The sequence below is a fragment of the Diabrotica undecimpunctata genome, chromosome 3 (assembly GCF_040954645.1).
Source record: "Diabrotica undecimpunctata isolate CICGRU chromosome 3, icDiaUnde3, whole genome shotgun sequence".
Taxonomy (NCBI): Eukaryota; Metazoa; Arthropoda; class Insecta; order Coleoptera; family Chrysomelidae; genus Diabrotica; species Diabrotica undecimpunctata.
The window spans coordinates 29,230,598-29,242,687 of NC_092805.1; the positions used below are offsets into that span (position 1 = coordinate 29,230,598).

A 12,090-nucleotide genomic window follows, 5' to 3' on the forward strand; every position below is an offset into this window, starting at 1 on the left:
ATGGTCCAATTAAATCCATAGATACCATCTGCCATGGGAAGTCAATGTTCCTAAAAGAACCCATTAATCCAGCTTGTGGCTTATTACTTGGCTTGCATGTAGCGCAAACTTTGCATCTAGAAATATATTTCTTAATACAGTTGCGCATACCAGGCCAATAATATAGCTCCGCTATCCTACTAAATGTTTTAAAGGAACCAAAGTGACCAGATGTCACATTATCATGAAAAGTACGAAGAATTTCATCCCTATTTGCGGTTGGGACGACAATTTTCCAATCCGACATATTAGTCAAGGCTTCAATTGGACTAACAACATGTTTATAAAGGATATTATGTTCCACTTTAAAATCAGGGTACTGACCAGGATTCTGAGTAACATTCTCCAACATTTTATGGTACCACGCATCCGGAACTAAAGTGGATACGTCAAGAAGATTGACATCAAATGTTCGAGACAAAGCATCAGCTACTACAACACCATTTGCCTTACGGTGGACAATGTTATAGTCAAACGCTGATAACTTACAAATCCAGCGGGACAACCGTTGGGACGGGTTACGCATAGAATGCATCCACAACAACGAACTATGGTCAGTGATCAAAGTACACTTACGACCTTCTAAATAATACCTGAAGGCCTCCAAGCCATGAATTATAGCAAGGAGTTCCCGCTCAGTAGTGGAGTAATTTGTCTGGGCCTTATTGAGCTTCTTACTAGTGTACGCTATGGGGTGCTCAGAACCATCTTTCATCTGAAAGAGGACACCACCTGAAGCAGTATTAGAACAATCTGTCATGAGGTAAAAGTGTTCACTGAAATCAGGAGAAGTCATGACAGGAGCACTGGTAAGAGCTTCTTTAATACGATGAAAAGCATCATCAGCCTCAGGATTCCAGGTAATAGTCTGACCCTTTTTCCTATTCTTAAGGAGGTCAGTAAGAGGTGATAATAAAGTGGAATAAGAACGTACAAACCTTCGATAGTACCCACACATACCCAAGATCCTACGTAACTGAGTAGTTGTTTTAGGTATGGGGAAGTCCTTGATAGCGGTTACCTTGTCAGGATCTGTCCTCAAACCTTGACTATCAACAACATATCCCAGGAATTTGAGATTAGGACGACAAAAATTACATTTATCCAAGTTGACAGTGAGATTAGCCTCTTTAAGGCGTGAAAATAACTTCTCTAATATTTCAATATGCGAAGTAAAATCAGGAGTAACAACTAAAATATCATCTAAATAATAAAATACAAATGGTTCAAGTTGTGGACCAATAACTAAGTCCATTAAACGACACATCGTCTGAGGAGCTGAAACTAGACCAAAAGGCATCGTGACAAATTGAAATAATCCTTTACCACTAACAGCGAAAGCAGTATATTTCTTACTCTCTTCACTCAAAGGAATTTGTAAGAAGGCCTTGGATAAGTCAATGGAAGAGATGTATTTCGCATTCTGGAGTTTGCTTAATATAACATCTATTCGAGGGATAGGATAAGCGTCCCTATTCGATGTGATACTGTTTAATTTACGACCATCAAAACAAATTCTGAATGATCCATCCTTCTTCTTTGTAAGCCACAGAGGACTACAATATGAAGAGGTAGAAGGTTCGATAATGTTTAAGGAGAGCATTGAATCGATTTCTTTACCTAAATCTGCTTGCCATGCTTGAGGTATGGGATATTGATACTGTCTGAAAGGAGTTGAAGTTTTCACTTCAATAGTATGAGACATTAAATGTGTACGGCCTAATTTATCTTTAGACGAAATAGATGAAAATTTAGAGATAATATCCTCTAACTGTTTTTGTTCCATTCCAGACAAACTAGAAAATTCACGAATAACACTTACAGTTGATAAATTAAAGGAAGAAATAGAGAACGAAAAGTCCGAACAATTTAATGTGCTATTAAATGCATTTAAAAAATCCATGCCAAGAATTATAGAATTTTGCACGGAAGGTATAATATAAAAGGTAATAGTTTTGCGAATATTTGCAACTAAAATTTCAGTTTCAAATTTACCTGTGATCGACTGAATGGTACCCTCTGCAGTAGAGACTTGCAGGGAAGAAATAGGTATAATATTAATATTAGTGTTTTCTAACAATTGTAATGAATAGGAACCTATTAAAGAAATGTTAGAGCCACTATCTAATAGAGCCAAACAAGAATGTCCTAATATCTTAATTTCAAGATAAGGTCGGTTATCATTATGTTTTCTGACTAATAAAGAATTAATATCAAAATCTAAAATATTATATTGGCCATCCAAATTATAAAATGGTACTAACTTAGACATATTATCATTGCCAACAAATTTACAAACTGGTGTAGAAAATGGAACTGTTTCCCTGTGCTGATTATGTTCATTACTAAAATTATGACTTACGACTGGTGAAGATAATCTAAGGTCAAGCAAACAGCTCGAGTTAACCGCAGAGTTGTTGACAGTTACTTTTTTGCTTGCTTTGGATTTTGTTTGTTGTGCTTTGGTTGGTGAGTGTTTTTCTTTTCTTGAGCGGGTGATTTCGAAGTGCTGGGGAGTATTGGACCTGTGGTTTCGTTTACTGTTGTGTTTGTAGTCCCTGATGGGGTTGTAGACTGAGGAACGCTCAGGGGACGAGCCTCTGTCCGCTCGTTTCCCGAACACTTAAAACAGTTACGTTTGAGTGTATTGTCTCTACCACAACCGTGACAGAAAACACGTGTACGAGGTGTCACGCACTCATAAAATGCATGGCCAGGCTCACGACAATTCCAACAAGTCAAAGACGAATTCACCACAGACACATTCTGTGTATGAGTTTTGGGTTGCCAAGAACGATTTCTAGAGAAACTTAAGTTAAATGAAGGACCAGAAGTAGGTCGAGACGTCCTTGCAGAAAAAGAAGACCAAGATAGAGTTTCCTCTAAACGTTTACACTTCTCCGTGATATCCTCGATACTCTGAATGTCCATTAAAGCTAATTGCTGATGGTAAAAAGGCAACAGACACTTAAGAATGATCTTTATTTTGGCAAAGTCGGATAGAGGAGTCTCAAGTCGACTACACATGCCCAAAATGGTGTTAATAAACATAGTGACAGGTTCGTTTGGCTTTTGTTTACGGTTTTTGATTTCGTCTAGGAGATCATCTTGGAAAGAATAAGGCAGAAAATCAGATTTTAATTTCTGAGCCAACTCAGACCAAGTGGAAAAGCTATGACGGTTGTTCATAAACCAAGTAAACGCAGGACCTGTAAATAATTCAGCAGAAGCTGCAAAAAGATCATCCTCACTCACACCTCTTGAAATACGAAGACATTCCACTCTCTCCAAAAAGGTAATGACTTCATCATGATGACCTTGACCAGAAAACAAAATTCCCCACTTATGTACCTGAATTGGTTTAGGGTGTGAAAACGAATTAGCTGCATGAACAGAAGAGATAGGAGTGGAAGTGGCTGCCGGATTTACTCGAGAATCAAGTTCACCTTCTAAACTAAGAATTCTAATGGAAATAGAGCGCTTGAAAATTTGTTGCTCCTCATCTGAGCAAGATAGTAAATGTGCACGACCAGAGATATGAGTAAGACGAGAAATTAACCTGGAATACATGCTATCATGGACAGTCCCTCTAAAATCGGATATCCTCTGAGCCAGGTCCTCCAACGTCTGGTTTATCTCCTGTTGTTGTTCCAGAAAAGGAATATCTACAGAAGAAATTTGTCGAAAGCTCCTATTTCCTTGCTCTTGTTTCAAGGCACCGCGCAATAATTGGTGTTTTTTCTCAACCTTGGTAGACTCTTCAAAGGGAATTCCCCTTATCCTCAGCTCATAATCCACTTCCTTAACTAATAAATGCTCAGCCTTAAAGGTACACATGATGAAAGAGAGGAAGAAAAAAAAAATATCACCAACAAACCAAAATCAACAATGTGTTTAACCAAATGTAATTAATAAAGGTGTACCTATACCTTTAAATATAAATATATTTAAAATAATTTAAAGTTGGTTTGAGAGATCAAATGACAATAAGTAAATTGAACTTATTTTTATATATAGTATGCAATAATTGTCCAAAAAAAATATATATTATATAGTGTGATCGCACCTAAACAAAACCACTATTGGCAAATAACAATGTAAATAGTAATACAATAAATTATTCAATATTTCTCAACAAATGTACAGGTATCACTAACCCGATCAAACCAGAAATGTCAAACCAATATAATTATGAAAAATATTATACTAAATGAAGGTTTACAATTAGTTATTAATTTAAAGTTAACAAAACCACCAACACAGCAATATAAGACACTATTCAATATTTCTGAGATACTGTAGCAAAGAACACTGGATCTAAATAACTATAAAATATGCAAAAATAGACAAACAAACTAGAAACAGTTTAAAAAAGAGACAAATGAATTAAGGAATACTATCTTACTGAAAATCTGGGCTCCACGTTGGACTACGCCACTGTAACAAAATTATATTTCTCCACTTTGGGCGCTACTGTAACAAATATAGTAGGCAGATCCCTTGGGACTATGTCCCTGATGTTATAAGATCTGTAGAGTAGTGTGAAGATAAGTTTGAAAATAAGAGTTGAAACTGAATGCAGTTAGGCTAGCTGGGTATGCTTGAGACTGGCCAGTTGATACTCAAGGTAGGGTTAGGCCTATTTGCATGCCCTGAGAAAACAGTAAAGAATAGAAAAGATGTATATTAACTAAGGAAATATAAGAATAACCAAAACGAACTAAGGGTAAGTACTGACAACAGGAATATATGAGAGAAGAATGATTTGGGCGCCAGGGAAGATGTTTACTGGACTCTTAGTCTAACAAACACTTCACCTAGTGACTTTATTGCTGCTGCTAACTATGTTTTCTGTAACTAGATATAACTTTATTAAAAAAAAAGGTTGTTTAATAAAACAGATTATTACTTATAACCCAATTTAATAATAATAAAATAGAAAAACCTGTAAACCGTAATATACAATTTAACTTAAATACCCTATCATACAAAAAAACCTATTGATCCCTATTTACAATATATTTACACACTCTAATATGCTAGAAAAGTAGGAACTTTTATTATGAAGTTTTATTCATTAATTAAAACAAAATTTACTACAACCAACCTATTTATATATTAAAACAATTATTACCCTTCCCTATATTTAACACAATGTATCAGTTCGACAATTTCTAAGTTGTTTCCAATCAGATAACCTGTAAATATATTTCAATTGGTCTGTTCAGAAAGGAACAGATCCAAGATAAATCAGTGACGTTACCAGTAGGGCTGTAAAAATACAAAATGGACCTTTGTGCACAAATGACCTTACAAAGTGTATTAAAATCCACCCCTACCCTGTTATTACTAATACATATATATATTTAAAATATTTAATGACACAAAAAAAAATAAGCAAATGATGTTAAGAAAAAAAAATTGAATGTAAGATATATAATGATACGCAAATATGATTTATGAAAATTGACTAGGATTATTTTTAAGTTTTGGTTCGTTCACTCACTAAAGTTTAAACAATATTTAAGTAACTTATTTTTACGATATTACCAAACAGTAAAAAAAAACCTGTCTACTCTCAAGCCGAGAAGGTTCTTCTTCCGGACGCCTTACGCCGCCGGGACTCGTTCGGGTGAAAGCTGTAAGCCCACTGTTCTAGCACCAAACTGAACCGCTATTCCAATATTCGGGAAAAACCAAAAAAAACTCCAAACTAAACTCAACTGAAAGCTATTACCCCAAATCCAAAATAATATTTATTGTATTGACTTTATATTCTTTCTTCCTCCAACGACTAAAATAAAATCAAAGAAGCTCTCATTAGCTTTATTCAGAGTTGATAAACAACAAGGCGGTTAGGACAAGAAAAACTAGTCAGAAGATGATAATTAGTGAAGGTTTCGTACACTTTTTGTGACCTTGGAAAATTAATCGAAAACTATGTATTTAAAAAAAATGTTGGGAATTTACTATGAATATTTCACTGAAGAACTAAAATTTAACTTATCACGAATATATTATAGGCAAATAGTAATGAAGGATCTCCTTACATTACCGAATTGCTTGGATATTGATGAGAACGTGTACTTAGGAGAATTTCTAACAGAAAGAATTCTGAACGTGATTTGACTAATATAATTAAGGTAAAATTATTGAATAAATGATTTTAATATGAAACTAATAATGGTTAAAAAAAAAATGATGTACTTTAATTAAAATGAAACTCACCCAACGCAACAATATTTCAACAATTGAACCAAAATCTTGTTTTTCCAAAACTTCTAATATAAAAAAAAAACGCCTTCTTTAACTTAATATCACCTCTGAATAACTTAAAATTTCTTTTCTGATAACTTGAGCCACGTGCGTTGGTCGCTGGAGTATCAACCAATCGTTCTCTGCCTCGGTCAATGGTTCAATATCAAGTGAGTCTTACACTTTTAAAATCGTCGGCTTCCGTCAGTTCCAAGTTAAGCGGAAGCGGCGGTAAGCAGTTTGACCAATTGATAAACAATTGATAATACGATTACATGTATAGTTGGTTGCATACCTTACAGGCAGAATTAAGTTATTTTAAATTTCTCAGTAACGATAAAGTAATCTTATCGTTACAACTTGCGCGACCTCCTATTTAGTTTCAAGTGGGACGAATGATATAATGCACTAACACCTGCTATACAGCTTCAATAAACAAAAGGCTGAACAGCACAAAACCTTTCGAATCCAGAGCATAACGAGTAGTTTTACGTGATCAGCTGTTATCAAGCAATATTTATTAGAAATAATACGAGAACCCCATAATAATTGTTTGATAATTAAACATGTCATTCCTTACATACTGAGAAATGTCCTAATTTATTATTGAAATGTTAAATCGCAATCAACACAAGCATACAATTTACACAAAATGAAATCCTTACTTGTTCCCATTTACTTGTTTACTATTCGAGTCTTTAAACTGTCTACAATGGGTAAGTTAAACACACATAACAAGAGATTCTTTATACTGGTCCCATTTGTTAAAACAAATATATGACACTTTCTATTCTCAAAGAAACTTTATTTACCGACAATCTTCATTTTCACAAGACAATATAAAAGCATTGACTTGTTAGCGGCCACTTGAATGTCTATTCAACCGTTGAAAGTGAGGTTTTTCATCGAACAAACGGCATTTTATGACATTTAAAAGATTTATTTGGCCATTTCTTCGTTAATCGCTAAAACTATAATAAATATTGTTAATAGCTTGAATTTAATGCACTGATTGTTTCTTAATAAGGTACTATATTGGTTTTAAGATATAGAATATTTCACCGTTCTTGATGAGTATCTTTAAATAGCATTACACAAATTATTTGCTCCATTAATTAATAGTCTATAGCATTACCTACATATATTTCATACCTACAGATATTTTACACGTGTCTTTTTTAATTAATATTAAATGGGACGTTTTCACATTTGGTCCCAGTGAAGATAGCCTCAAATGGGTTTGACAGAAAAAAGAAAAAAAAAAAGAAAAAGTAAATAGTTTTAAAACGGTTTCTGAAAGTAAAATGTCAGTATAAATATTAAAGTTAAAAAGACATTTGCTACAATCTGGCAACTGGTTGTTTGAGGGTTCTGACTCTATTGCCAAATCTATCCGCTAACCTATCAAAGGGCAATTCGCGATTGAAACTGAATGTAGAGGGCAGGTCGATTGCAGTGTCATGGTCGATATAAATGGTATAAACAAACATAACAGTCTAATGTTTACCATTGCTTTTGCATGTTTAGTTTGGTTTAAGACGAGTTATTTTTATCATTTAAAAATGGAAATTAGCCTAATGATATCTTTGAGTACTGTGGTGAAGCAAAGAGACCATTGGATGAAGGGGATTGGATGAAGGGGAAGCAGTTTTCAAGTGATGAATTCTTAAATTTTAACTAATGTTTGGAACTGGCTTGTGTATTGATGAATCCAGAATCCTATTTTGTGTATACCGGGGAACCCAGAGTATAATGTTCTGTGTAATGTTTGTCTTACTAATATATGCATTATTTTATATTATGCCTTATGTTTTTAATATGTTAATTTTTATTTTATACTATTTTTTGACATACGTAAGTACTTTATTGTATATTAACATAAATAAATAACTTGACTTTATTGTAAGATAGTTCATTTGATTACATGAAATCAACCTTAACTTGGAGAGTCACCAGTCAAAAAAGATCATAGCACATTACTTGTCTATAAAAGATTCGATAATAAATCATGAGGAAAAAACCTCATGATACTATCCCAACATGGTAAGTATTTGTATTTCTGTTATTCAAGAAAATAAATTATGTATTCTCAGTATGTTATTGACTTGATATTGACTACAATGATAGTGGTATTTTCTTTTTATTGATTTCCTCTTTTTCCTCAAGTTTTCCAGTTTAGGAAAGAGAAATAGGGAAATATCTTTTGTAGATCTTGAATTGTATTGAGGAACAGAACAATATCGATTTGATTTAAAATACTTTAACGTAGTCACAAAATATTGCTTTATAAAGAATATTCTTTGGCAACATACTGTGACGTAGTCATAATGCTGAAATTTACTAAAAAAATTTAATAATTCTATTCAAATCAACAGCTGTCTGGTTTGTTTATACCACTTTTAGTAGTTTAAATTTATTCCGCCAGAGGTCAGATACTTTGTTTTCAATCGCGAATTGCCAAAAAAATTTTCTAATAACTAATTGCAATTAATATCAAACGAAACAAACATTAATTCATTAATGTTTTATATAAGGTATAAAATTGCAGAATCCATAAAATAATTTAATAAAAATGTACATTTTAAAAGCTTTATCTCTTTGTATTTGAAGTTTGAAGCATATAACATATACATTATAAGAACATGGCAACACTGCCAACGCAATATTTCGTTCTGTGAAACTTAATTGACAGCTAATTTGAGGCTATCTTCACTGGGACCAAATGTGAAAAACGTCCGTTAAATGTTTAATATCCTTTAAGTTTTGACAGTAAAGCTTCTGTTAACGGATACCTCTCCACAACGGAAATTTCTACGGACAGTTTTAAATCACAGAACACTATTCATATGTGGGTAAATCGGAAGACACCTCCGAACAACGGAGGCTCTTCACAACGACTCCGGAGAAAATTTGCCCTTAGTTTTTCTAAGACTATTGTAATTTTACCTGCCAACAACGGACAGTCAGGTAAGGGCGATTAAAAGATTAAAACTGCGGCTCTAGAAATCCAAATATGTACATAACTTATTGTAGCCATACAACTAATTATATAAGTAGGTATAAAACTATCTAGTTTAGGTACATCGGTAAAACTTTAGGTACATCGAGTTTAATTTGGAAAAACCGATTTTAGAATGTATTCATCCTTTGTACACATTTCTAATTTAGTTAGGATATTCTGATCTAAGGATAACAATGTCTTCGACCAAAAGAATGTTCTTAAGTTTGGAAGAAAAAATATCGGTTATGAAGCATCATAAAAATAATTATAGCGTACGAGTCCCGGCCGCAAAGATTCGAATAGGAAAGACTCAAGTTAGTGACATTTTCAAGAAAAAGGCAGTGGCGGCTGGTGTGGTAAAATTATGGGTAGGCCAAGCCAGCAAATTACATACCTATGGTCACGGGGTCATGACCCCCCCCCCCCACCTTAACTAATTTTTTAATGATTTCTCGGTTCATTTTAACTTCTGCGTTGTATCTAATTTTTGCGATTTTTTATGTTTCATCTAGCAAATCGCGAACAGAAAACGCCCTCTTCTGTACATCCTTAAAGGACAGGAAATTACTTAAACGTTCCTTGCAACTGGAATGATATTTTTTTAAGAAGGCAGACATATTTTTTAAATCAAAGTATCCTTCACAGTTCTATACACATTTCTTATTAGAAAATAACAAACACGGCCAACAATATAGTCTGTTTTTCGTAACACTTCCAGACAACCATTTGTAGATATCATACCAAGAGCAATTAAAAGTACACACCTTTTTCCACATATTTTTTTTGGTCAATCCGCAATGTTGGAGTAGGCCTTTCATTCATAATATTTTTTTTTCTATCACTTTCAGTTCTTCTAGATAATGGCGATTCCAATAGTGAAACAACAATGTCCAAACACTCACTATCAACATTACTATTACTGCAACCTGGTAAAGCGTCATAAAAACTCATTTTTATGTATCAGTTATAAAACAATCTCACATATATAAGTTGCATACAATCAGGTGATATAAAAATCACGCAAATGTGATTTTTTTTCTTCGAATTTTACAAATTTTTTTAAATTTATTTGGGCAACCGTGCACTTGTTTGCAATTGTGTTGTTTGTTTAAAAATATGTTACAATTATAGATTATGTTACATATTTTTTTATCATAATTAAAAAAAAAATTATATTACAATTCGATAATTAGGTTACAAGTGACAACGATGGTCATCGTAGGCCCGATCGTCTGGTGCCTAAACAGCAAGCATAAACACGACAATATAAATCGTTGTCCGGCAAGCTGCTGAACTTCAAACACTTTTTGTACAGGGATCTTATGTGAGCTGGGTCGGCCAGTTCCGATCGGGCCTATTAATGATATTTAAAATGCCTGAATACGATTCGATGCTTTCTGTGGTAATATAATAACTTAGTTGTTTTAACAGACGCTAATATATTGAGTGATTTAGTACATTTAAAAGTTATTTACATGCATTAACATAATTTTTAAATATATGTTTTTCAATTTTAAAGCTCTTAAAATTATTGGGTAGGCCCGGCCTATCCTGCCTACCCCCAAAAGCCGCCACTGGAAAAAGGGCGATTTAAAAAAGTGGTACAGTGAAAATGGAAATGTTTAACAAAAAAAGAGGATTAAAACTGAAGGTGTTGCCATCGATACTATATTGTACGATTGGTTTTGTAAAGTGAGAAGTAAGAACATTCCATTATCTGGACCGATAATAAAAGAAAGAGCTTTAGAGGCGGCAAACGAACTCAATTTGAATTTTAAAGCTTACAATGGTTTACTTAACATTAAATTCAGAGCAATTTGTGGAGAAGCTGCAAATGTTAACCTTGATGATGTTTCAGAGTGGCAAAGAAAACTGCCAAATTTATTAAGTGGATTAACCAAATAAATCTTTTACATTTCGTAATAAAAAGTGCGCTGGGGGTAAATCTGCTAAGGAAAGGCTGACCGTATTATTGTGTGCAAATTTAAATGGAAAAAAAGAAAAACCTTTGGTTATTGGTAAAAGTTAAAATCCTCGATGTTTTAAAAAATTTTCATGTTGACAAACTCCAAGTCGATTGGTACTACAACAAGAAGGCCTGGATGACCAGACATCTGATGGATGACAGATTGGCTGCACAAATTTGACGTCTGATCTGAAAAATGCAAAGTCAAAAAAGAAAAATTATCGTAGACAACGCAACATCCCATCCGGGTATTCAGTTATCTAACACATGTTCAATATAATTTGTATCAGCTCGAAGGTAAAAATTCGATATCAAAAATCCAGATGCGCTTTAAAGGTAAAGAGTTCATCATTTGTATTTTGTAACTTCACCCAAAACCGTCTCCTTGAAGGTATTTCCCGTGACGATCGTTTAAAATATAAAACATTAAATTCTGCGTTTTTTATTCATATTCCGAATACCTCTTATTTGTTGCCACAACTCAAAATTGAAATTGAATGTCATAGGTTTTAAAGATTGATCTCTAGAAAAGGAAATTTTACTACGACTGGTCAATGAAAGTAATCAACTTTATTGATCTCACGATAATCTAAAAAAAATGGCAAAAATCGCGCCACGTTTACTTATTTAACACCTTTATAACAAAACTGGGTTTATTCGCGACAAAATACAAAAACCGCATACAAAAGCTGTACTCTTTACCTTTAAAACGCATCTTAATTTTTGTCGATAGGGCATTTGGATCAAAAGATATCGACTTTTTACCGTCTAGCTGATACAAATTTTATTGAACATTGATTTCGCGCATGTAACTGACATTCAAAATTGA

At 33.6% G+C, this 12,090-nt stretch overlaps 1 protein-coding gene across 11 annotated transcripts in view; it reads right to left on the minus strand.

The window, feature by feature from the left end:
• Wdr62 (WD repeat domain 62) overlaps positions 1–12,090 on the minus strand; it is a 466,085-nt gene that overhangs the window by 152,828 nt on the left and 301,167 nt on the right. The window lies entirely within an intron of this gene.